The following is a 6,414-nucleotide window of genomic DNA, read 5'->3' as shown; positions in this document are numbered from 1 at the left end:
AGCTATTTGCAAGCCAAGTTGTTGTAAAGCTTCTTGGATAGAAAGAAAAACCTGAAGAAGCAAATCCTCATCTTGACGAGCTAGTAAGATATCATCCATATAATGAATAATGTACACTTGTTTAAAAGACACATACTTTCTGAATGGCATGAGCCACAAATTTCTGGCACAAAGTAGGACTATTAGCCATACCTTGAGGCAATACCACCCATTGATACCTCCTTAAGGGCTCTTTAAAGTTAGCTGAGGGCACACTAAAAGCAAATCTTTTGCAATCCTGTGGTACTAGGGGAATAGTATAAAAGCAATCTTTTAAATCTAAAATAATCTTATGAGTGTCTTGAGGTACAGCAGAAGGCAATGGCAAACCTGGTTGTAGGGCTCCCATAGATTCCATAGTTTTATTAATTTTTCTAAGATCTTGTAACAATCTCCATTTGTCTGATCTTTTTTATGACAAATATAGGAGAATTCCATGGAGAATTAGAGGGCATAATATGTCCTGCGTTGAGTTGTTCCTGCACTAACTGCTCAACAGCAACTATTTTTTCTGTTGACAGAGGCCACTGAGGCACCTATACAGGGTCTTCAGATTTCCGTATAATTGGATTTGCATGAGGTGCAGGCTGCTCAGCGGCCTCCACTAAAAATGCTGTAAATCACCAGTGTTCAATGGTGGTTGGGAGTGCCCAACTTGAGTGCTGGAACTAGAAAGGCAAACTCCCATTTTAGACATAACATCTTGACCCCAAAGATCGATAGGCAAGCCAGAAGGTATGTAAGGAATAAACAGGCCTTTATTTCCCTCGTCATCTTGCCAATGAAGTTCATCACTACTTTGTTCTGGATTTATACTTCGACCTATAGCTTGTAGATGAGTAATAGTAGGCTTCTTGGGCCAAGATTTAGGCCAATGCTGTTCTGAAATTACAGATACATCTGCATCTGTATCAAGTAAGCCTAGGAAGTGTTTCCCATTGATAGTTAAGCTTAATTCTGTCCGACTTTTGTGAATTTTCTGAACCCAATATGTATCAGAGGACTTTAAGACTCAAGATCTTTTTGTTCTTTTCTGAGAGGAAAACAAGGGAAGCAAGATCAACTGTGCTAAACTTTGTCCTTGTTGAATAACAGAAATCTTGGAAGGTGAATGTAACATAATCTTTAAAATCTGCATCAATAATTCCAGGAGAGATTAATAATCCTGTCATAGAAACACTATTTTTGTCTCATATTAAACCTACTGATTCTGGAGGCAAAGGACCAAAAACTCCTGTTGGCAAAGCTTGCATTTTCATTTTAGGCATTATCACTGCATAACTGGAGGTGCTAAGATCTACTTCTGAATCACCTAATTGTCGGAAAAGTTCCGAAATGGATTGTTTCCCTTTTTTGTAATTGAAATTACTGCGAGGGCAATGGTTTTGAAAATGTCCTAGTTGGCCACATTTAAAACATCTTTGCTTATTGTGCTGTTGTTTAAGACATCTTTTATAGGTTTGTTTTGCAGAGCAGCAGCAATGGCCACACCTTGTGTGTGTGAAGGGCCAATGTCAGAACAGAGTCTAATAATCAGCAAATTCTGATTTCCATAAAAGAAAATCTCCTCCTGCCAGACAAGCTCTAGTTATTTGCTTCCAATCATTAGGAACCAAGGCTTTAGTAGCCATAGATTCTAGCACTGCCTGAGTAAAAGGAGCCGTAGGCCCATACTGTGCACAAGCAGATTTTAACACTTTTAGAGATTTGAATGGAAATGTGACATGTGTTCTAACCCTATTTCCCTGGCCATCATCACATTCCATAACTGGAAAAAGATGAAAGCCTGACACATCCTCTCCAGTTGCCGCTGCATGCTGCACAATCTGTTGTAATGTGTGCATTAAGGACAAAGGAGAAGAAGGCAAGGATTGCCATACCTAAGAAAACACTCACGGCAGTCAGTAGCAGAAATGCAAGACAGGGTGCTGCCACATCACACTGGGCCACAGCTTCAAGTGGCTACGTCCTGCCCCATGCACAGGAGCACTGACAGCCATAATAGTAGACCAGGTATAAAGATGAAGGAGAAGGGAACAAGTAGCAGAAATGTAATTGCAGCAGCAAGCCTAGCAACAGAGTTGCTATGCACCGGAGGAAGACAAAGTCCTATTGCATGAGAAGAACCTGTAAGGCAAATTCAGTTGAGTTTTTGTATGTTTTACCTGAGTGTCCTTTTTAGGCTGGTTCTGTATTTTAGAGGAAGGAAGCAAAGCAGAAACATGTTCCAATAAATCAAATTCCTCATCAGAATGATCTCGCAAAGTATCAAACAACCTCTGGGAATCCTCTACTTTATAACCTGGGGGAGCAGAAGGCTGACTGATACAAGTTAACACGCCTTTCTCAGCGAGGTTTTCCTTTTTGGATCTAGAATCCAAGGAATCTCGAATGAGAGTCCAGAGACTGAAGGCATCAATTGGAACCTTCAGAGGTCCTTTCTTGTCATAAAAATCTTGCAATTCTTTTCCCAATTTATGCCATATTTCAATACTCAAGGAACCCTGTTCAGGAAACCAAGGATAAACCTTCTCGATGAATTCCAGAAAGTCATTCAATTTTTGCGAGCTAACTTTTGCACCTCTTTCCTTAAGTAGATGTTTAAACATAGCAATAAACAGCTGACATCTGTTGTCTTGTCCCATATTCGTGGTAAAAAAGAATTGTTAACCTAAAAGAGAATTCCTAAATGGAAAAATTAATAAAAGTTAATGAAATGTTGTAAAGGCAAAGGTGTCGTCTTTGTTGAAGTGTGCACCTCCAGGTCTGAAGACGCACTGATCTGTAAGTGAAAGAGGTATTTATATAGCATGCAGGTTTCCAAAATAACAATCAACAAACTGAAGGAGGAGATTGGACAACTCCTCTGAGAGATCTAGAAACAGGTAGGCAAGGATGACACAAACATACATAATAGGTTGCTATGGTAACATAAAACATCCCTGGAACAACAAGGTGAGAACGAGTATCCATGGAAACACAACCAAACTCAACATCTCACCTTTTTTCTGAAGTATATGCTTTAGCCGTCCCATTCCTGGGAATAAAGAAAGATATCAACCTAGGAAGAAGAAATATCCTACAACAGTTAATTGAAAATCATTAGCAAAGGTGGAGGTGTCTTCTTGTTTATCCTCCAAGGTCTGAAGACAGACAGTCCTGTTAAGCAAAAGAGGTATGCATTTATCAAGCAGGGGTCCAAGGCAACAATCAACCAACAAGAGAGAGATAGGACTCTCCCCTGTTTCAGAAGACCGTTGAGTCCATGGCACAATAGCCTCAAGACTGAAGCCTCAGTAGAGGACTCAGAGGTCTCCTCTGGGTGGTCTTGCACATTGTCAAACAACTCCTGAGACTTCTCTAGTTCAGTGCCTGTGGAAGACTGAGCAGGACAAGTCAATACCCCATGCTCAGCAACTTTTTCCTTTTCTGGCCCGGACCTCAAGCAATCTTGAATGAGAGTCCAGAGCATGAAAGTCTCCTCTGGGACCTGTAACGGCCCTTGCTTAGTATAATACACCTGTAACTCTGCACCCACTTTATGCCATACATCCAGTGTCAAAGGACCCTGTTTCGGAAACCAAGGACAAACTTCCTCAAGCAAGTCCACAAAATCATTCATTCCCTGCGAACTGAATATTGCACCTTGTTCCTGAAGTATATGCTTGAGCTGTCCCATAGTCCTGGGAAAAAAGAAAACTGTTAACCAATGAAGGAGAAATAACCTACAAAGCAAAAGTGAATTAAAAATCGTTAGCAAAGGTGGAAGGCAAACGTGATGTTAGCAAAGGTGGAGGTGTTTTCTTGCTTGTCCTCCGAAATCTGAAGACAGAGGGTCCTGTTGAGCGAAAGAGGTATGTATGTACCAAGCAGGGGTTGAAGGTAACATACAACAAACAAAACAACAAGAGAGGGAGAGGACACACCTCAGTTCTAGATACATCCAAGAGTAACACAAACAGAGGTCGTCAAGGTAACATAAAACATATCCATGGAACAATAAGGTGACAACAGGTAACCATGGAGACACAAACAAACTTAACAGTTGATATGAGACAAACAAGTCAAAGAAAAATTTGTAACTGATATCAGTAGCCTAATATTAATTTTTAAGAGTGCGCACAATATTCATTGACGTCTTTTGCAAAATATTGGAACCAAGAAATGAGTAAAATAGGTTCAAGAGCTCATCACGAGTGACTCCTGCCATGAATCACCCATTCATTACTACCTGTAGCTCCTGCCACGAGCTACCTGTAGAGCCTCTAGACTCATCACAAGCAGCTTCTGCCACAAGCCACCTGTTTAGAGTACTCATCACAAGCAACTTCTGCCACAAGTTACTTGTTTAGAGTGCTCAGGATGCCACCTCTCATACCTGAGCCACCAACCTGCGCTGTCGGGAAAGAACATTGTACAGAAAGACAAAGGGAAGTTCCAAAAATGCCATCTTTTTTAAACAGCCGTGCCAGGTTCAAAATGAGGGGAAAATTTTCTACATGGTACCATCAAACCAAATTGAAACAAAATATGTTGGGAATGGCATCCAACACAGATCTGCAAAATGCACAGTGTCGACGTCGCATGGGCACGCCAATTTTACGTCCCAAAGCATCGCTGCAAACGGCCCTGGTCAGCGTCCTGAACAGCCCTCAAACTGTTCCCCATTAGATTAATCACAGCAGAATTGTATTCCTACACCTTTCAGGGACCCAAGGAGACTGACCCCTGAGGTGGAAGCCTTTTTAGCCAGAGAGAATCCTGCATGCCAAGGCACTAAAACATGCAGGCTGCTCTCAGTTCCTTTCACAGAGTCAGAGGGTCAGTCTGAACCTGGAAAATTCTTGAGAACAGAAGTCTATGAGAACTAGCATGAGTCTGAGCCGAAAGGACCAGTTCCTGCCCAGAGTCAGCTTCTCACATTTTTTACCTATTCTACATTAGTTTGAAACAACAAGCAAGAGACATCAGGCAGAAAACATCTTTACAAAGACTGTCCATTTTCAACATCTAGGTCTGCTTTTCTCCGCCAGAATTTAAAGTTAGCCATCTGAGTCTGCTTTCTCACTGAACTCTGAATGCCAAGAACCGGGTAAGGAGGAGGAAACTCTGAATAAAAAACTCTGCAAACTTGCTCTAAGACGCTAGGCCTCACCTCCTCATGAATTTTATAAAGATTAATCGCCTTTCTAGATGTATGAAAAAGCTGGCTTGGAAACAATCTCCTTGGACAGCATTCAGCAAACGCTCTAACAAATGTCCAAGTAGCCCAGAAGTCAAGTGAAACTGCTTCTTTTATTAATGGCTGAACAACATTCTGTTGTGTAAATGAATCATATTTTTATTATCCATTCATCTGTTCATGGAAATCTAGGTTGTTTCCATTCCCTGGATACTGTGAATAGAACTGCACTAGACATGGATGAGCCACTATCTCTATACCAGAATATATAATCCTTTGGTTATATGCACAAGAGTGGCATAGATCAATCATGTTTGACCTATTTTTCACATTTTGAGGTGCATTTACACTGATTCCCATAGTGGCTTGTCGAACGCCCCCCAAGCCCACCAGGCTTGGGTCTTCAACAAGAAAGAAACTCAGACAAAAGTCTGAAGTTTTCTGAGGAATTGATTTAAAGGAATGCAGTCACAGGTAAGGGAGTGATTACACGATGGCTTTTTGTTGTGGGGATCACAGATCTTATATAGGACTCAGATTTGGGGTAACCAAGGAATCACCAAGGAATCACCATAGATATTTTACTAACAGAAAGTAACTACGGATGCAGCACGTTGCTGCATTACCTCACCAATTCCTGTGCCTGAAGACGGAACCAAAAGTAAGTTTCTAAGAGACCTGATTCATCATGGAGGCACAGCCTGTCAGCTCAAACTCCTGAAGCAGAGAGCTCAGAAGCTCTTAAAGAGGCACTCTACTTTTACCAATGCTTAAGTCAAGCATGGCTCCCGACATGTTTGAAGATGTGAGCTCTCAGCATCCTATTCCTGTCTGTCATGTCTGTCACTTGTAACCCTCCATCCCCACCACGATGAATCCTTATCCTTCTGGAACCATAAGCCAAAATAAAGTCTTTCTTCTATAAGTTGCCATGGTCATGGTGTTTTATCACAGCAACATTAAAGTATTAGCATTTCCAGTAATGTTGGATGGGGGCTGTAGAAACCCCCTTGACGAGTAACCTCAAAAGAAGTCACCTATTACTGGCACTGGGCTTTGTATGTGCTAGTGTGAAGGGTCTGATAGGGGCATTGTTCCCTCCCCCCATTTTAGGGTAACTCCATTTAAACTTTTACATGTTTATATATTTTAGGAATCTTTTGCAGTAATAGGTTTCCATATGATTTTTTCAA

This window comes from Nannospalax galili, unplaced genomic scaffold (genome assembly GCF_000622305.1).
Source record: "Nannospalax galili isolate Female #2095 unplaced genomic scaffold, S.galili_v1.0 scaffold1225, whole genome shotgun sequence".
Classification (NCBI taxonomy): Eukaryota; Metazoa; Chordata; class Mammalia; order Rodentia; family Spalacidae; genus Nannospalax; species Nannospalax galili.
Note: the sequence above shows the minus strand (reverse complement) of the source record.